Source organism: Sus scrofa, chromosome 2 (genome assembly GCF_054392235.1).
Source record: "Sus scrofa isolate SSC_HxYL_T2T_F1_AM1 chromosome 2, Sscrofa_HxYL_maternal_Yorkshire_Landrace_v2.0, whole genome shotgun sequence".
Classification (NCBI taxonomy): domain Eukaryota; kingdom Metazoa; phylum Chordata; class Mammalia; order Artiodactyla; family Suidae; genus Sus; species Sus scrofa.
The window spans coordinates 47,846,261-47,865,960 of record NC_139384.1 but is presented as its reverse complement, the minus strand read 5'-3'; the positions used below and the strand labels follow the sequence as shown (position 1 = coordinate 47,865,960).

Here is a 19,700-nt window from a genome sequence, read left to right as displayed (position 1 = left end):
TGTAACAACTAACTGTTCTTCAATGGTTGCAATTATGTAATTTTTTATTCTTTTTTTGAGTGTACCCACAGCATATGGAAGTTCCTGGGCTAGGGGTTGAATGGAGCTACAGCTGCCACCCTACACCACAGTGACAGCATCGCCAGATTCGAGCCATGTCTGTGACCTACACCACAGCTTGCAGCCATGCCAGGTTCTTAACCCACTGAGTGAGGCCAGGGATAGAACCTACATCCTTGCAGTCGGGTTCTTAATCTGCTGAGCTACAACAGAACTCTGCAATGATGTAATTTTAAGTTTATAATTATTTTTACATTGTTTAAGCTAATACCTTTGTTTAGATGTTTCTGATATTTAGAATCCCATATTGAAGATCTTCTGAAATACTTAGTTTTATATATACCACTCTCAGGATTTGGTGGGTACAGGAAGTCTAGTGCAAAAACAAAGAAATCATATGGCTCTTTGAAAATTCATTTTAAAGTCCCTATGCAATTGATTGAAACAGATGTATGAAAAATCATCCAGAAGAAACATGCATCCTAGGCCCACAGGACTGGCCTGTTACTTGATAGAAGAGATTATGGAGCATAGAGAAAGGAGAGTCTCCAGGACAAGTGTTGGTGGTGTTCATCCAAATGCTCCCCTAGGAGACAAAGTCCCAGACAAAGACCTCTGACTATTGCAACTCCACTGGCAAGGACACTCTCAACATGAACATGGATCCAGGGGATTATAGCCAAGAACTTCCAGTGTTTCCAGCTCCCTTAGCATGACATGAGTGAGTATCCCTGCTATGGGATTGATACATCAGGCTAGGACAGCCTGATCCCTTTACATATTGAATTATTATGATACCTCTGGTTCTGTTTCCAGGGTCATCAAAAAATAGTCTAATTAGAATCTTGAGAGTCTTCTTTAAAGAGGAAAGAATGGGCTAGCTATGTGGATGTGACTTGTTGCTGTGACATTTGTTGTTCACTACAAAATAATAAAATAGCTTTTCTGGTTCGATGTAGTTGTGGAAGAATGATTGTTAAAATATAATTTTATTTTGTTCTGCCTACATTTACCCCCACTTTTCAGGAGGTAATAAGGCTTTATAATTCTTTACCACAGGGATTTTAGCAGGACCAAAAGGAGAAGAGCTTCAATTTAGTGGGTTTTCCCATCCTCTGGAAAAGCTAAGCTAATTAATCAGATGCTTCTGAATGTCTAGAGGATGGTGAAAGAAAGGATCTTCGAGACATAAGAGGCTTCTCTAGGAGTTTCTCTGAGGTGAGAGGAGAGGGAGATGTCACAACCTGAGATGTAATACAGAAGACAAAATCATATGTAGTGCCCAGGGATGCTTGATCCTAGGCCCTGAAGACACCCCGAGTCCCAAGCATCACAAAAGCTGCAGTCACTCCCAGGAAAATGCTCCTGAGAGTACCCTTCAAACTGTGAAAGTGAGTATCAGGGCAGTAATCGGACCAGTGATGCCCTTGCAAGGAATTGCTTAGTTTGAAATTCCTCCAGGTTGTAGAATGTGGGTTTCGAGTTCAAAGTAAGTTGATTTAAAAAGCAGAAAGAAACTTAGCTTTTCTTGCAAATCTGTGTGTGGCTGAGATTACCATATTTGGCACATCAATACTGTGAGCTCAGTTAATGAGAATCTATGCTCAATCTAGAGGAAAATTAGGTTTTGAACTGAAAAGCAGAGGGTCTATGGTAAGAAATTCCATTCTATAAGGACTCTTGGAAGTGCTACCTGCCTTCTTGGAACAGTGAACACCTGTATCACCATGTTTTTCTCTAAACGCAAGTGCACACACAGATGCATATGCGCCCTACTCTTTAACTTCACTAATTTTTTTTTTTTTTTTTTGATCTGTGTCCATGGCATGTGGAAGTTCCTGGGCCAGAGATCAGGTCCATGCCATAGCAGTGACAACCCCAGATCCTTAACCACTAGTCTACCATAGAACTCCCATTTCACTATTTTTTTGAAAGAAGCCCATTCTTAGATGAATTTCTACCAACCCTTTAAATGTTTAAATTATCATTTTAGATAATCTGTAAAGAAAGAGTTTGCTGAGTAAAGGTAACTTTAATCCCCAAATTAAGAATATTTTTTTTTTTTGGCCGTGCTGAGGCATATGGAATTTCCTGGGCCAAGGATTAAACCTGAGCCACTGCAGTGACACCACCAGACCCTTAAACTGCTGCACCACAAGGGAACTTCTAAGATTTTAAAATATGATTTACCTAATATTTTCATAGTATCTACTTTTTAAGACTTATTTTGAAATAATTATAAATTCATAGGAAATTGCAAACATAGTACAGCAGGGTCTAGTGTATCCTTCGCAGTTTTCCTCAGTGGTCACATTTTACATGACTGTAGTATAATATTAAATCCAGTAAATTGACCTGGGTACAATCAACAGACTTTATTCAAATTCAGATTTACCAGTTCTACATGTACTTGTATGTGCGTGCATGAGTGTGTGTGTTTGTGCAATTTTATCATATATGTAGATTAATGTAACCGCAGTCACTTGAAGATACAAAACTGTTTTATTACCACAAAGATCCCTCATCCTACCCTTTTGTTGTTACCCCTGGGCTCCTCCCCTCCCCCAACCCAAATTCCTAGAACCACTAAATCTGTTCTCCATCTCTATAATTTTATTATTTATTTATTTATTTTTGACCACACCCATGGCAGGCAGAAATTCCCAGAACAGGGATCAAAAAAAAACTCTTGCCACAGCAGTGACAATACCAGATTCTAAATCCACTAGGCCACCAGGGAACTCATCTATAATTTTATCATTTTTGAGAAGGTTATATAATTTTTTTTTGTCTTTTTAAGGCTGTGCCCATGGCATATGAAGGTTCCCAGGCTAGGGTTGGAATTGGAGCTATAGCCACCAGCCTATGTCACAGCCACAGCAACGCCAGATCTGAGCCGCTTCTGTGATCTGTACCACAGCTCACAGCAACGCTGGATCCTTAACCCACTGAGTGAGGCCAGGGGTCAAACCTGCGTCATCATGGATACTAGTCAGATTTGTTTCCATTGAGCCATGGATGGGAACTCCGAGAAGGTTATGTAAATTAAATCACACAGTATGCAGCCTTTTGAGATTTTATTTTTTCACTCAGCATAATCTTTTGAGATTCATCCAAATTGTTGCATGTATCAATAATTTGCTTTTTTTTTTTTAAACTGCTGAGTAATATTCCATGATATGGACACACTGTAGCTTAACTCTTCACCCACTGAAGGATATTTGGGTTGTTTCCCAGTTTAGGCTCTTACAAAGAAAGCTACAATAAACATTCCTCTCTATGTTTTTGTGTGGACATAAATTTTTATTTCTCTGGATAAATGCCTAGGGGTGTGATTGCTGGGTCATGTGGTAAGTGTATGTTTAGTTTTCTAAAAAATTGTAGAGTAGCTATACCATTTTGTATTACCACTAGCAATACGTGATAGAGCCGTTTGCTCCGTCAGCATTTGGCTTTGTCACTATTTTTTTATTTTAGCCATTCTCATAGATATATAATGATATATCTATGGTTTTAATTCCCATTTTCCCTAATGGCTAATGATGATAGCTAAAGCTGTCTTTCCTCCACTGAATTGTTTTGCAGCTTTGTTGAAGTTGGTCATGTTTATCTGCGTCTGTTTCCCTGTAATAGTCCATTGATCTATCTATCTCTTCACCAGTATCACACTGTTTCACTTATGGTAGTTTTTTGTTTGTTTTGCTTTTTAGGGCTGCGCCTGTGGCATATGGAGATTCCCAGGCTAGGGGTCGGATTGGAGCTACAGCTGCTGGCCCACACCACAGCCACAGCCATGCGGGATCCGAGCTGCATCTGTGACCCACACTACAACTCACAGCAGTGCTGGATCCCTGACCCATGGAGTGAGGCTGAGGATCGAACCCACATCCTTGTGGATAACTAGTCCGATTCATTTCTGCTGTGCCACAATGAGAACTCCTGTTTATGGTAGTCTTCACATATAAGATCCATTAAAAAAACATTTCTCTGAATAATAGCTATCTTTTTTTTTTTTTAGTGCTTATATATGCCAGGTATTACTTTAAACACTTCACATGTGTATACTTATTTAATCCTTACAAAATCCTAGGAGATGATGATGTTTAGGCCCATTTTAGAGATGAGATAACTGAGTACAGAGTAGTTGAGTAACTTTCTTAAGAGACATATTTGGAACCCAGGCCCACACATGAGCCACCATGCTTTATCGTCTTTCTGAAGTGAACAGATTTTCATCTCCTCATAGAATTGCTTTTACTGAACTCTGCATTGGCATTTTGCCATCAACCCGTGTTGAGAGATATGATAAGAAACAGCTCTATAAACTTATTATTGCATCTACTGTAGGCAAGTTGATGAGGATGTGGTTCACTACGTCACAGGGTGGCCTCTTTAGGAGGACAGATGGGAAAACTGTTTCTCAGATCTCAATACCAGGAATAGATACATTTCTCCTGAGTAAGTGGTTTGTTTTTTATCTCTTGGACATTGTGGAACTGTATAAATGATTACATTTCCCACTTTGTGCTGGCTGCTAAAAAGCTCAGAACCCAATTTTCAGCCTATCTTTAGCAATGATGTGTACTGGATCTAATATTACTTCTGACTTCATGTTATTTTTTTCTACCCTAATTTTCTCTTCTTCTTTATTTCCTCTCTTACTCACTTTTTTTTTTTGCTTTAGTCCTTTTAAAAATCATATATATAGGCACATAGGATAAAAAGTCAAACATAGGCTTTTACCAAAAATAACAAAACAAAATGGCAGTCCCTTTGCCCACTTCTTCCCACCTCTGATTTCTGCTCAACAGAGCCAAGTATAATCACATCTTTTACTATTTCTTCATGTGCTTATTTGAGGTTTTTTCCCCTTTATTTTCAGTTTCAGTGTTAGCTCTTGATTTCCTATTATGGAGGATAGGATTTTGTTTTCTTTCAGTGGCATATAGAGATTCACCTATAACCATTCACCTATAACCATTCCCCCCATTATAATTAAAATTTTGATTAAACCCATTTTCAGTGTTTAAATTATTATACCTATGGAAATATTGTTCACAGGTGAACTGCTTGCTGTTCACTTTGTATCTTATATAGCCATTTTATTTTCCCTTAGGTTAATAATTGTCTTTTTTAAACTTCAGTTTCCATAGAGCAATCACTAATTTCTACCCAAGCCCTTTGAGAGAATTATAAATCTCTCACTCTATCAGTTTTGTTTGTTTTCTCACAGACATCTCTTCTGGATGTTGTCCGGATTTTTTCATTGTCCAGCTCTAGTCAGTACTGGTTGCTCTTTCTAGGCCAGCTGCCCAGCTGTCATCTTGCTTTTTTCATTGTTTTGGGAATTCCTTTTACATCTTTCTTTTGCTGGTCTCTTGTTTCCTAGAACTCATATATCTTCCTTTTGGTTTGCTCACTTGGTTTGGTGGGACTCATCCTGCAATACCTTGCTGAGAAAGTTTATGAAAGGTAAATTTTTTTTGAGGACTGGCATGTCTGAAATTTCTTTATTTTAGCAGCACACTTTTTTTTTTTTTTTTTTTTTTTTTGATCCTTTTGCTATTTCTTTGGGCCGCTCCTGCGGCATATGGAGGTTCCCAGGCTAGGGGTCGAATTGGAGCTGTAGCCACTGGCCTACGCCAGAGCCACAGCAACGCAGGATCCGAGCCATGTCTGCGACCTACGCCACAGCTCACGGCAATGCCGGATCGTTAATCCACTGAGCAAGCGCAGGGACCGAACCCACAACCTTATGGTTCCTAGTCGGATTCGTTAACCACTGCGCCACGACGGGAACTCCTTAGCACACTTAAGTGATAGTCTGGGTATAGAATTTTAGGTTGGAAATAATTTTCCCTCAGAATTTAAAAAACATTGCTTCTTTGTCTTCTAGCTTTCTATACTGCTATTGAGAAGTTTGACACTAGGTACTGCTTATAGGACTCAAGGTTTTTTTTTAATCTTCTCTGGGATGTTTTGAGATCTTCCTTGTCTTTCTAACATTCTGAAATTTCATGATAATGCACTTTAGGTTAGGGTCTTTTCTCATTCACACTGTGTAATGAACCTCAACATCATGGGCCCTTTCAACCTGAAAACACATTTCCTTCTGTTTTGAGAAATTATTATGCATTTTTTTTTTGTCTTTTTGTCTTTTTGCCTTTTCTAGGGCCACTTCCCGCGATATGGAGGTTCTCAGGCTAGGGGTCCAACCGGAGCTATAGACGCCGGCCTACGCCAGAGCCATGCCGAATCCGAGCCATGTCTGTGGCCTATACCACAGCTCATGGCAATGCCAGATCCTTAACCCACTGAGCAAGCCCAGGGATCGAACCCACAACCTCATGGTTCCTAGTCAGATTCGTTAACCCCTGAGCCACGACAGGAACTCCTGCACATTTTTAATTTAGTAATTCCCTCCCCTCCATTTTCTCTGCTCACTCTAGAACCCTTGATTCAGTTGTTGTATCACTCGAACTGATATAATTTTCTTCTTATATTTCCCTTGGGAGATTTTCTTTGTCTTCTAATTCTTCCATTGAATTTTAAAATCTATCATATTTTTATTTTCTAAAGCTATTTCTAGTTTTCTGTCCCTTCTTTCCTTCCTATTACTTTTTTTATTTTTCTTTTTTGTTTTGTTTTGTTTTGTTTTTTTAGGGCCTCACCCATGGCATATGGAAGGCTAGGGGTTGAATCAGAGGATCCTTAACTCACTGAGCAATGCCAGGGACTGAACGCACAACCTCATGGATACTAATCAGGAAATTACTGCTGAGCCATGATGGGAACTCCCATTGCTTTGTTTTTAAATGGCATTCTGTTCTTATTTCATGGGTGCAATATTTTCTCTTAGCTCTCTAAGGGCATTCATTTTAGTACTTCATGTTTTCTTTTATTTCCTACTTTGTTATCTCCCTCTGAATGCCTTTTGTTTGTAATTACAGTTGTAAGTTTTCAGAAGTGACTGTCTATTCACATTTAAGAGTGAGGCACTTAAGTGCTCCCTGTGAATGGGCAGAGTTTGTTGGACTGTTGAATTTGGTAGTAGTGTCACATTTCAGGGGTAGGATTGGAAAGGACTTCCAAATATCATTAACGGAAGATATTTTCTCCAAGCCTGGTTAGTTAGTTAGTAAAAGAAATCCTTTTGCAATGGAGTTTATAAACTTGGCTTTTAGCCTTCTGCGAGGTAATCAGGGGGAAAAGGCTGGAGAGTAGGGGTGAGAGGAGTTCATCATTCTTTACAGAGACTTCTATTTAATCTTTTTAAAAAAGATTTTTATTATATTTTTATTTAAGTTGATTTACAATGTTATGTCAATTTCTGCTGTACAACAAAGTGACACAGTCATATATAAAAATACATACACATACACACATTCTTTTTCTCACATTATCCTCCATCATGTTCCATCACAAGTGACTAGATATGGTTCCCTGTGCTATACAGCAGGATCTCATTGCTTATCCATTCCAAATGCAATAGTTTGCATCCACTAACCCCAAACTCCCAGTCCATCCCTCTCCCTCCCCCTCCCCCTTAGCAACTACAAGTCTGTTCTCCAGGTCCATGAGTTTGTTTCTTTTCTGTAGGTAGGTTCATTTGTGCCCTATATTAGATTCCAGATATAAGTGATATCATATGGTATTTGTCTTTCTCTTTCTGACTTACTTCACTTAGTATGAGGGTCTCTAGTTCCATCCGTGTTGCTATAAATGGCATTATTTTGTTCTTTTTATGGCTGAGTAATATTCCATTGTGTATATATACCACATCCTCTTAATCCATTCGTCTGTTGATAGACATTTAGGTTGTTTCCATGTCGTGGCTACTATGTCCATAGTGCTGCTATGAACATAAGGGTGCATGTATCTTTTTCAAGGAAAGTTTGGTCTGGATATATACCTGTGAGTAGGATTGCTGGATCATATGGTAGTTCTATATTTAGTTTTATGAGGTACCTCCATACTATTTTTCATAATGGTTATGCCAGTTTATATTCCTACCCACAGTAAAGTAGGGTACCCTTTTTAGAGAGGAAATCAGTAAAATAGAGATTCAAAAACAATAGAAAAAATCAATAAAACCAAGTGCTGATTCTTTGAAAGGGTAAACAAAATTGGCAAACCTCTGGCCAGACTCACCAAGAGGAGAGAAAGAACTCAAGTAAACACAATGAGAAATGAAAAAAGGGAAATCTCAACAGATACAGCAGAAATGCAAAAAACCATACGAGAATACTATGAAAAATTAAATGTCAACAAATTTGACAACCTAGAAGACTTTCTAGAGACGTACAGCCTGCCAAAACTGAATCAAGAAGAAATATATCAATTGAACAGACTTATCATTAGAAATGAAATTGAATATATAACAAAAACATTCCCTACAAACAAAATTCCAGGACTAGATGGCTTCACAGGCGAGTTTTACCAAACATACAAAGAAGAACTTATATCCATCCTTCTTAAACTTTTCAAAAAAGTTGAAGAATAAGGAATCCTCCCAAAGACATTCTATGAAGCCACCATCACCCTAATACCAAAACCAGACAAAGATACTACCAAAAAAGAAAATTATAGGCCAGTGTCTTTGATGAATATAAACACAAAAATTCTCAACAAAATTTAAGCTAACTGAATCCAAAAACATATAAAAAAGATCATATACTACAACCAAGCGGGATTCATCCCAAGTTCACAAGGATGGTTCAACATATGCAAATCAATCAACATCATACACCACATTAACAAAAGAAAAGTAAAAAACCACATAATTATCTCAATAGATGCAGAAAAAGCACTTGACAAAATCCAACATCCATTCATGATAAAAACTCTATTTGATCTTTAGCTATGTTGGTGCACTAAGCTGAGAGTCTTTGACCCAGCCTCTCAAGAGAATCAACTACCTGGCTTCTAGGTAGCCATTTGGCTGTGCTGTTGAGTAGATCTGGGGATCTGATAGTTATAAAACTTTCAAATAATCTTTTTTTTTCCCACCCACATCCAATATTCCTATTTTCAGAGGCACCTGGTGCCTCAATTTCAGAAATAACTAAGGTTCTGTGGTGCAATTAATCTTTCTTCTTTCAACTTTCTTTGATTTGTCTTAATAGTAGGGGGCCTGAATCCTGACTCAGGAATTAAACCAAAGTCAGAGAAATGGTGTCCTTGGTAGAATACCAAAGATGAACAAAAAACAAGAAAGTTTCTGCAACCAGAGGATTAACATCAAAAGTCACAGTTTTTGTCTACCTTGTACATATTTCTCCATTGGAAAAGACTTTGAGATAATGTGATGAAAAGGAGCAGTGGTTCCCTTTACTAACCCCAAGCTATATCCTGAGGGAGAGTCAAGGCTATATTTGGAAACATGATTGCAAGATCAGAAACTCTGAGGTTGTAGAAAGGTTGAGAAGTGTGTTCAGGCTTTAGAACTAAGGTCAACAACAATGTGAAGATGGAAAAGGCTCAGTTTTAAGTGGCTCTTGACTTAAAACTGCTCAAGAGGGCGTGATGTCTTAAAGGAGCCACTTGGAAGGGGGTTGGGTTGTGGCTTCCAACCTCCCTATCCAGTTGGCCTTTGAGGCTGGTTGATAGAAATCCACTGGTTAGGGACCCTTTACTTTACTGCACTAAATATAGTGGGGCTTTATAAAACTTGGAGGCTTTCCTACACAAAGAAAATGCTGTTAATATACTCTCCCTCCAAGGGCATGAGCTCTGGGTTGGTTGTCCCAGTGGAATATGCTGCAAGATTCAGACAGACCAGCAGTCTGCCGCCAACTTTGGCCCTTAGGAAGATCTCAAGAAGGAATGATTATGTCCCTAATATCACATTTAATAACCTTAAATAAGGGTAGGTACCTTTACTTAGTAGATGACTCAGAGTTGGTACACAAGAAATTTTTTGCAAGAAGGAAGGAAGGGAAGTTCCTGCTGTGGTGCAGTGGATTAATGATCTGGCTTATCTCTGTGGCATTGCTAGTTCGATCCCCCGCCTGGTACAGTGGGTAAGGATCCAGCACTGCCACTGCTGTGGTGTTGGCCATATACAGCTTGGATTCAGTCCCTGGCCTAGGAATTTCCATATGCTCTGGGTGCAGCCAGAAACGGTGGGGCAGGGGAGACACGAAAGGAAAGAAGAGAGGGAGGAAGGACAGAGGTCTCATTTATAGCTTTGTCATTCAGAACTTTTAAAGTGTAATAATATAATAATAGTAATAAAATTTGAACGTGTAATTCAGAAATTTACAATAAAAAGGTGGCAAATCACAGTGGGTAGAGGAACTTGAAATTACAATAGAGTAAGAGAGTGACAACTCTGACCATGAGAGGAAAGCAGTGGGGGCAAAGGAAAGAAACAAAAATAAGACGGTGACTGCCAGCCAGAGGACCTTAAGTTTCCCTACTCCTGGTGTCCCTGTAGAGAGATCCCCATAACTCTCTCAGCATCTAGAACTTACTGTGGGTAGAGGAGACAAGTGCTAGCTAGTGGGACCCGTAGCTTTCTGGAATGATGGGATAGAGAAGCTCAGAGCCTGACACAACCAGAGATCTAAAGAGAAAGAAAATGACCTTTAGACAGAAGCAGAACTGAAAGGTTTCCTGATTCCTTCTAGTATTCAACACATGCAATAGAGGCCCAGGAAAATGAAGTTTCCAAAGAAGAGGAAATAGTGTCAATGTTGCTGGTGAGGTAAATGAACCTTCCAGACATAGATTGCCCAGGGATTCTTAATGTCTATATAATAGACACACAAAGCTTTGAGTGTTAGTCTTTTTAGTTAAAAAAAAAAAAACAAAAAACCGGAGTTCCCATTGTGGCGCAGTGGTTAACGAATCTGACTAGGAACATGAGGTTGCAGGTTCGATCCCTGGCCTTGCTCAGTGAGTTAAGGATCCAGCATTGCCGTGAGCTGTGGTATAGGTCGCAGATGCAGCTTGGATCCCGTGTTGGCTCTGGCATAGCCGGCAGCAACAGCTCCGATTGGACCCCTGGCCTGGGAACCTCCATATGCTGCGGGAGCGGCCCTAGAAAAGACAAAAAAAAAAAAAAAAAAAAAGTGGCTGCCCCCAAGGAAAGTAGCATGACCTTGAGCCAGGCAGCTTTCTTCAATTGAGAGAAGGCAATTCTTGGAGAGACATTCATCTGACAGCTCTCAACTAACTCTCACAGCAGGCAGGGGAATGAGTGCTTCAGTCCTAGAGGGGTGATCTATGTAGGTGGTATACCACAGAATCCACTATAATAACTAAATGATAGGAATTTCCATTTTAAATGTCAGCTATTCCTAGGAGTTTTAGAATGGGGATGGGTTGAAGGAGAATAGAGTATTGTGAGTTATGTCATCTGCCAAATTTCATAGTTGAATCTCTGCGAAATTTCACTGAAAACTAAATGTAGTATGTTTTATATGTATTTAACCAAACAGAGGTGATACAAGCAAAATATTTCTAAATAGAGCAACAAAAAGTACAAAGAATGCCTTTACTATAAAATAGCCACCAGTTAAAAGATTCTGCTTGCTTTCTTTTAATATTTATTGTTATACATACCTAATGCTTACATACTTATATCAAGAAATTATTTTCATAATATTTAAATTTCTATTTTTTGTTTCAGTTAATAGCCATTGTTCATAGATTTATTATTTTTATTAGCAGTTCATTTTTTAAAAAAATTGTATTAGTCAATGAATTTATTACATTTATGATCATCACAATCCAATTTTATAGGATTTCCATCCCACAACTCCAACACATCCCCCCACCCCCTGAACTGTCTCCTCTGGAGACCATAAGTTTTTCAAGGTCTATGAGTCAGTATCTTTTCTGCAAAGTTCATTCTGTCCTTTTTTCAGATTGCACATGGCAGTGAAAGCATCTGATGTTGGTGTCTCATTGCATGGCTGACTTCACTTAGCATGATATTTTCTAGGTCCATCCATGTTGCTAAAAATGCCATTATTTCGTTCCTTTTAATGGATGAGTAATATTCCATTGTGTATATGTACCACATCTTCTTTATCCACTCCTCTGTTGATGGACATTTAGGTTGTTTCCTTGTCTTGGCTATTGCAAATAGTGCTGCAGTGAACACTGGAGTACATGTGTCTTTTCGAGTCATGGTTTTCTCTGGATAGATGCCCAGGAGTGGGATTGCTGGGTCAAATGGTAGTTCTATGTTTAGTTTTCTAAGGCATCTCCATACTGTTTTCCACAGTGGTTGCACCAATTTACAATCCCACCAACAGTGTAATAGGGTTCCTTTTTTTCCACACTCTCTCCAGCACTTATTGTTTGTAGACTTTTGGATAATGGCCATTCTGGCTAGTGTAAAGTGGTACCTCATATGTTTTTGATTTGCATTTCTCTAATAATGAGTGATGTTGAACATCTTTTCATGTGTATCTTGGCCATCTGGATGTTTTCTTTGGAGAATTGTCTGTTTAGATCTTCTGCTCATTTTTTGATGGGGATGTTTGTTTTTTTGGTATGGAACTGCAGAAGGTGTTTATAAACTTTGGAGATTAATCCCTTGTCAGTCGATTCATTTGCAAAGATGTTCTCCCATTCTGTGGGTTGTCTTTTCATTTTGTTTAGGGTTTCCTTTTCTGTGCAGAAACTTTTGGGTTTAATTAAGTCCCATTTGTTTATTTTTGTTTTTACTGTCATTACTCTAGGAGGTGGATCTGAGAAGATGTTGCTGTCATTTATGTCAGAGAGTGTTTGGCCTATGTTTTCCTCTAAGAGTTTTATGTAGAGTCTGGTCTTATATCTAGGTCTTTAATCCATTTTGAGTTTATTTTTGTGTATGGTGTTAGGGAGTATTCTAATTTCATTCTTTTCCATGTGGCTGTCCAGTTTTCTCAGCACCACTTATTGAATGGGCTGTCATTTCTCCATTGTATATTCTTGCCTCCTTTGTCATAGATTACTTGACTGTAGGTGGGTGGGTTTAATTCTGGGCTTTGTATCCTGTTCCACTGATCTATATTAGTGCCAGTACCATACAGTTTTGATGATTATTGCTTTGTAGTATAGTCTGAAGTCAGGGAGCCTGATTCCTCCAGATCCATTTTTCTTTTTCAGGGTATCTTTGGCTATTCTGGGTCTTTTGTGCTTCCAAACAAACTTTAAAATATTTTGTTCAAGTTCTGTGAAAAATGTCCTTGGTAATTTGATAGGGATTGCATTGTATCTGTAGATTGCCTTGGGTAGTATAGTCATTTTGATGATATTGACTCTTCCAAGAGTCAATAGAGCATGGTATGTCTTTCCATCTGTTTGTACTATCTTTGATTTCTTTCATCACCGCCTTATAGTTTTCAGAGTACACGTCTTTTGTCTCATTAGGTAGGTTTACTCCTAGGTATTTTATTCTTTTGGATGCGATGGTAAACGGAATTGCTTCCCTAATTTCTCTTTTTGATCTTTTCTTGTTAGTATATAGAAATGCTGTTGATTTCTGTGTATCAATGTGTATTCTGTGTATCCTGTGTATTTTATTCTTTTGGATGCGATGGTAAACGGAATTGCTTCCCTAATTTCTCTTTTTGATCTTTTCTTGTTAGTATATAGAAATGCTGTTGATTTCTGTGTATCAGTGTGTATTCTGTGTATCCTGTGACTTTGCCAAATTCATGGATGAGCTCTAACAGTTTTCTGGTAGAGTCTTTAGGATTCTCTAGGTATCGTATCATGTCATCTGCAAATAGTGATAGTTTTACTTCTTCCTTTCCAATTTGGATTCCTTTTATTTCTTTTACTTCTCCAATTGCCATGGCTAGGACTTCCAAAACTATGTTGAAGAGTAGTGGCGAGAGTGGACATCCTTGTCTTATTCCTGATCTCAGCGGGAATTCTTTCAGCTTTTCCCCATTGAGAATGATGTTAGCTGTGGGTTTGTCATATATGGCCTTTATCATGTTGAGGTAGGTTCCCTCTGTGCCTACTTTCTGAGGGTTTTTATCAGAAACGTGTGTTGGATTTTGTCAAAGGCTTTTTCTGCATGTATTGAGAGGATCATATGGTTTTTAATCTTCAGTTTGTTAATGTGGTGTACCACACTGATTGATTTGCAGATATTGAAGAACCCTTGCATCCCTGGGATAAATCCCACTTGATCATGATGTACAATCTTTTTAATGTATTGTTGGATGCAGTTTACTAGTATTTTGTTGAGGATTTTTGCATCAATGTTCATCAGTGAAATTTGCCTATACTTTTCTTTTTTTGTGGTATCTTTGTCTGGTTTTGGTATCAGGGTGATGGTGGCCTCATAGAATGAGTTTGGGAATATCCCTTCCTCTGCAATTTTTTGGAATAGTTTCAGAAGGAGAGGGGTTAGCTCTTTTCTAAATGTTTGATAGAATTCACCTTTGAAGCCATCTGGTCCTGGACTTTTGTTTGTTGGAAGTTTGTTTTTTTTTTTTTTTTTTTTTCTTTTTGCCATTTCTTGGGCCGCTCCCAGGCTAGGGGTCCAATTGCAGCTATAGCTGCCAGCCTACGCCAGAGCCACAGCCACGTGGGATCCGAGCCGCGTCTGCAACCTACACCACAGCTCACGGCAACGCTGGATCGTTAACCCACTGAGCAAGGGCAGGGACCGAACCCGCAACCTCATGGTTCCTAGTCGGATTCGTTAACCACTGCGCCACGATGGGAACTCCGGAAGTTTTTTAATCACAGTTTCAACTTCAGTTCGTGCAATTGGTCCATTCTTCTTTTCTATTTCATCTTGGTTTAGTCTTGGAAGATTGTACCTTTCTAAGAATGTGTCCATTTCTTCTAGGTTTTCCGTTTTATTGGCGTATAGTTGCATATAGTAGTCTCTTATAATCCTTTCTATTTCTGTGATGTCTGTTGTTACTTTTCCTTTTTCATTTCTAGTTTTATGGATTTGAGTCCTCTTTTTTTTTTTTTTTTTTTTTTTTTTTTTTTTTTTTTTTTGTCTTTTTGCTATTTCTTGGGCCACTCCTGTGGCATTTGGAGGTTCCCAGGCTAGGGGTCGAATTGGAGCTGCAGCCACCGGCCTACGCCAGAGCCACACCAACGCTGGATCCAAGCTGCGTCTGCAACCTACACCACAGCTTACGGCAACACCGGATCATTAACCCACTGAGCAAAGCCAGGGATCGAACCTGCAACCTCATGGTTCCTAGTCGGATTCGTTAACTACTGCGCCATGACGGGAACTCCGAGTCCTCTCTCTTTTGCTTGATAAGTCTGGCTAAGGGTTTATCAATTTTGTTGATCTTTTCAAAGAACCAGCTTTTCGTTTCATTGATCTTTTCTGTGGTTGTCTCTGTTTCTATTTCATTGATTTCTGCTCTGATCTTTATGATTTCTTTCCTTCTACTAACTTTAGGTCTTGTCCTTCTCTCTTGAGCTGCTTTAGATGTAAAGTTAGCTTGTTTATTTGAGCTTTTTCTTGTTTGCTGAGGTGGGCTTGTATTGCTCTAAACTTTCCTCTTAGAATGGCTTTTGCTGCATCCCCATAGGTTTTGGAGTGTCGTATCTTTGTTGTCATTTACTTCTAGGTATTTTTTAATTTAGTCTTTGATTTCTTCAGTGATCCCTTGGTTGTTTAGTAGAATGTTGTTTAGTCACCAAGTGTTTGTGTGTTTTTTGCAGTTTTTTTCTTGTTGTTGATTTCTAGTTGTATAGTGTTGTAGTCAGAAAAGATGCTTGATATGATTTCAATTTTCTTAAAGTTACCGAGGTTGGATTTGTAGCCCAGGATGTGATCAATCTTAGAGAATATTCCATGTGCACTTGAGAAGAATGTGTATGTATTCTGTTGCTTTTGGATGGAATGACCTATAAATATCTATTAAGTCCATCTGGTCTAGTGCTTCATTCAGGGTCTGTGTTTCCTTGTGATTGTCTCTCTGGATCATCTGTCCATTGCTGTAAGTGGGGTGTTAAAGTCCCCCACTATGATCATGTTATTATTGATTTGTCCTTTTAAGGTTGTTAGTTGCTTTAAATATTGTGGTGAACCTATGTTGGGTGCGTAGATATTTAAAATTGTTACATCTTCTTCTTGAATTGATCCTTGGATCATTATGTAGTGACCTTACTTGTCCCTTAAAATGTTCTTCATTTTAAAGTCTATTTTGTCTCTTACGAGTATTGCTACTCCAGCTTTCTTTTGATTCCCAGTTGCATGGAATATTTCCTTCCATCCTCTCACTTTCAATTTGTATGTGTCCCTAGAAGTGAAGTGGGTCTCTTGAAGACAGCATATATATGGGTCTTGTTTTTATATCCATTCAGCCAATCTATGTCTTTTGGTTGGGGCGTTTAGTCCATTAACATTTAAGGTAATTATTGATGTGTATGTTCTTATTGCCATTTAATTAATTGCTTTGGATTTGTTTTTGTTGCTCTTTTTTCTTCCCTTTTTCTCTTGTTCTCTCCTCTTCTGGTTTGATGACTATCTTTAGTGTTGTATTTGAGTTGATTTTTCTTATTTGTTTGTGTATCAATTGTAGATTTTTGGTTTGCAGTTATTCTGAAGTTTGATATAGGAGTCTCTCTCTCTCTCTCTCTCTCTATATATATATATACATATATATATATATATATATGGGTTCCCTTGTATGTTGTTTGTTTCTTTTCTCTAACTGCTTTCAAGATTTTCTCTTTGTCTTTAATTTTGGTCAGTTTGATTAATATGTGTGTTGGGGTGTTCCTCCTTGGGTTTATTTTATATGGTACTTGTTGTGCTTCCTGGAATTGAGTGAGTGGTTCCTTTCCCATGTTGTGGAAGTTTTCGGCCATTATCTCTTGGAATATTTTTTTCTGTCCCCTTCTCTCTCTCTTCTCCTTCTGGCACCCCTATAATACAGACGTTGGTGCATTTAACATTGTCCCAGAGTTCTCTGAGACTCTCTTCATTTGTTTTCAATCTTTTTTCTCTTTTCTGTTCTGCATCCGTAATTTCCACTAATCTGTCCTCCACCTCGCTTATTCGTTCTTCTGCCTCCTGTATTCTGCTGTTGGTTGCTTCTAGTGAATTTTTTATTTTAGTTATTATATTTTATATCTCTTCTTGTTTAAGTTTTACATCTTGTATCTCTTTGCTCAGTGTTTCCTTCATCTTTGCCTCCAGTTTATTTCCAATGTCTTGCATCATCTTCAGCATCAACAATCTAAAGTCTTTTTCCCGGAGGCTGAGAATCTCCTGATCACTTAGCTGATTTTATGGGGTTTTTTCTTTCTCCCTCATCTGAGTTATAGTTCTCTGTCTTTTCATTTTTATAGATTTTTGGTGTGGTGACCTTTTTACAGAGAATAGAGTTGTAGCCTCTCTTACTTCTGGTGTCTGCCCCCCTTGTGGCTGAAGTTGGTATGGGGGCTTGCTGTAGGCTTCCTGATGGGAGGGACTGATGTCTGCCCATTGGTAGGTGGAGCTGATTCTAATCCCTCTGGTGGGCGGGACTTTGTCTCTGGATGAGATTAGAGGAGGCTGTGTGCCTGGGGGATCTTTAGGCAACCTATTTACTGATGGGTGGGGCTATGATCCCACCTGGATTGTTGTTTGCCCCTGGGGCTTCTCAGTGCTGACTGACAGGTGGGGCCAGATTTTCCCAAAATGGCCACCTCCAGAGAAAGGTATGCTGCTGAATATTCCTGAGAGCTTTGCTTCCAATGTCCTTCCCCCACAACAAGCCACATTCACCCCTGTTTTCCCAGGAGGTCCTCCAAGAACTGCAGTCAGTTTTAACCCAGATTTCTATGGAGACTTTGCTTTGCCCTGGGACCCAGTGCACGTGAAAATCTGTGTGTGCCTTTTAAGAATGGGGTCTCCATTTCCCCCAGTCCCATGGAGTTCCTGTACACAAGCCCCACTGACCTTCAATGCCAGATGTTCCAGGGGCTCTTTTTCCCAGTGCCAGATCCTGTGGCAATTTGATGTGGGGCTCAGAACTCTCACTCCTGTAGGTGAGTCTCTGTGAACCATTTAGTTTCCAGTCTGTGGGGCTTCCCACATGTGAGGTATGGGGTTGCTTATATAGCATAATCACCCCTCCTACCTTTTGATGTGGCCTCCTCTTTGTCTTCTGGAGTAGAATATCTTCTATAAGGTTCCTGGTCCATTTGGTTGAAGATTGCTCAGCATGTAGTTGCAAATTTTGTTGTTTTAGGAGAGAAGTTGAGCTCCAGTCCTTGTATTCCGCCATCGTAATCCCATCTCCCAGCAGTTCATTATTTTATCATATTACTATATCAACGTTATAATGACAATCTATTTGGAGCATATAACATATCTCGTTTTTGTACAATTAAAAGAAATACAGATATAAAAATAGTTTTGAAATATTTCTTTTTTCTTCCCCAAAGTGGGATTAACAGCTATATCCCTACTGTGCTTTTTAGAAAGGTTTTCTTAATTTGAGTACTATAGCAACATTCCAGTATCTGTTTACCAGTTATACTAACATTGAGTTTTTCTCACTTTTACTTTTGATAGTAGAGAGAATTTTTACCTCATCATTGTTTTATGTTTTATTTTAGTTTAGTTTTGTCTTTTTAGGGCCACCCCTGTGGCATATGGAAGTTCCCAGGCTAGGGTTCAAATCCAGAACTGCAGCTGCTGGCTTATGCCATAGCCACAGCAATGCAGGATTCCATCCACATCTGTGACCTGCACCACAGCTCATGGCAATACTAGATCCTCAACCCACTGAGGGAGGCCAGGGATTGAAACCACATCCTCATGAATGGGCCACTGTGGGAACTCCCCCTCATCATTGTTTTAAATTCAGATTCCTTAATTATTAGTGAGGCAAGGAATGTTGTCAAGTGTTTATTTCTCAAGTTATTTATTAATATTTTTGTATTTTTTGTATTGATGTATTTTGACTATCTCTTCAGAAGGGGAACTGATCTTTCACATTTTTATCAGTTCCTTATATACTATAGATAAAAGATGTAATTTGACATTTGTTTTCAGTGGTTTCTCATCCATTGCTCTTCATCTCAAATTTATTTTTTAATTAAATAGCTGGCTTTGTTTTATAGCATAAACTCCATTGACCTTGGCATTAATGATTTCTTTAAATGCTTCAATATTCCAAGATTGATGTGTTGTTTTCTATTGAGAAAAGTATATTATTGTATTATCTTCTATATTTTATGATAAATTTTTGAAATTTTTACCTTCAAATGAAAATAGATTTCGGGAGTTCCCGTCGTGGCGCAGTGGTTAACGAATCCGACTAGGAACCATGAGGTTGCGGGTTCGGTCCCTGCCCTTGCTCAGTGGGTTAACGATCCGGCGTTGCCGTGAGCTGTGGTGTAGGTTGCAGATGCGGCTCGGATCCCTCGTTGCTGTGGCTCTGGCGTAGGCCGGTGTCTATGGCTCCGATTCGACCCCTAGCCTGGGAATCTCCATATGCCGCGAGAGCGGCCCAAAGAAATAGCAAAAACAGACAAAAAAAAAAAAAAAAAAAAAAGAAAATAGATTTCTGTTTAACTATTTAATGCCTCCAAACCTATTGTATTATATAGTATAAAGTCCAGTCATATATACTGCTTCTTGGCCTTTTGGCTAAGATCAAGTGTAAAGTATGGTCATATAATTAGATTATTTTAAATGATATCAAGTTTCTCCCATA

General features: G+C 38.8%; 2 protein-coding genes across 18 annotated transcripts in view; both read left to right on the top strand.

Annotated features, from left to right (window-relative positions):
* The window catches only part of PDE3B (phosphodiesterase 3B), a 324,331-nt gene that overhangs the window by 29,209 nt on the left and 275,422 nt on the right, over nt 1-19,700 (top strand). For 2 of the 17 annotated variants that reach the window (XM_085011947.1, XM_085011944.1), the window contains one exon: nt 509-781. The exons of the other annotated variants lie outside the window; for them this stretch is intronic. The gene's annotated coding sequence lies outside the window, so the exon portion shown is untranslated. The remainder of the gene's footprint in view (nt 1-508; nt 782-19,700) is intronic. 17 annotated transcript variants of the gene reach the window in all.
* INSC (INSC spindle orientation adaptor protein) overlaps nt 3,783-19,700 on the top strand; it is an 864,422-nt gene continuing 848,504 nt past the window's right edge. Inside the window, exon 1 of the mRNA XM_085011965.1 lies at nt 3,783-3,875. The gene's annotated coding sequence lies outside the window, so the exon portion shown is untranslated. The remainder of the gene's footprint in view (nt 3,876-19,700) is intronic.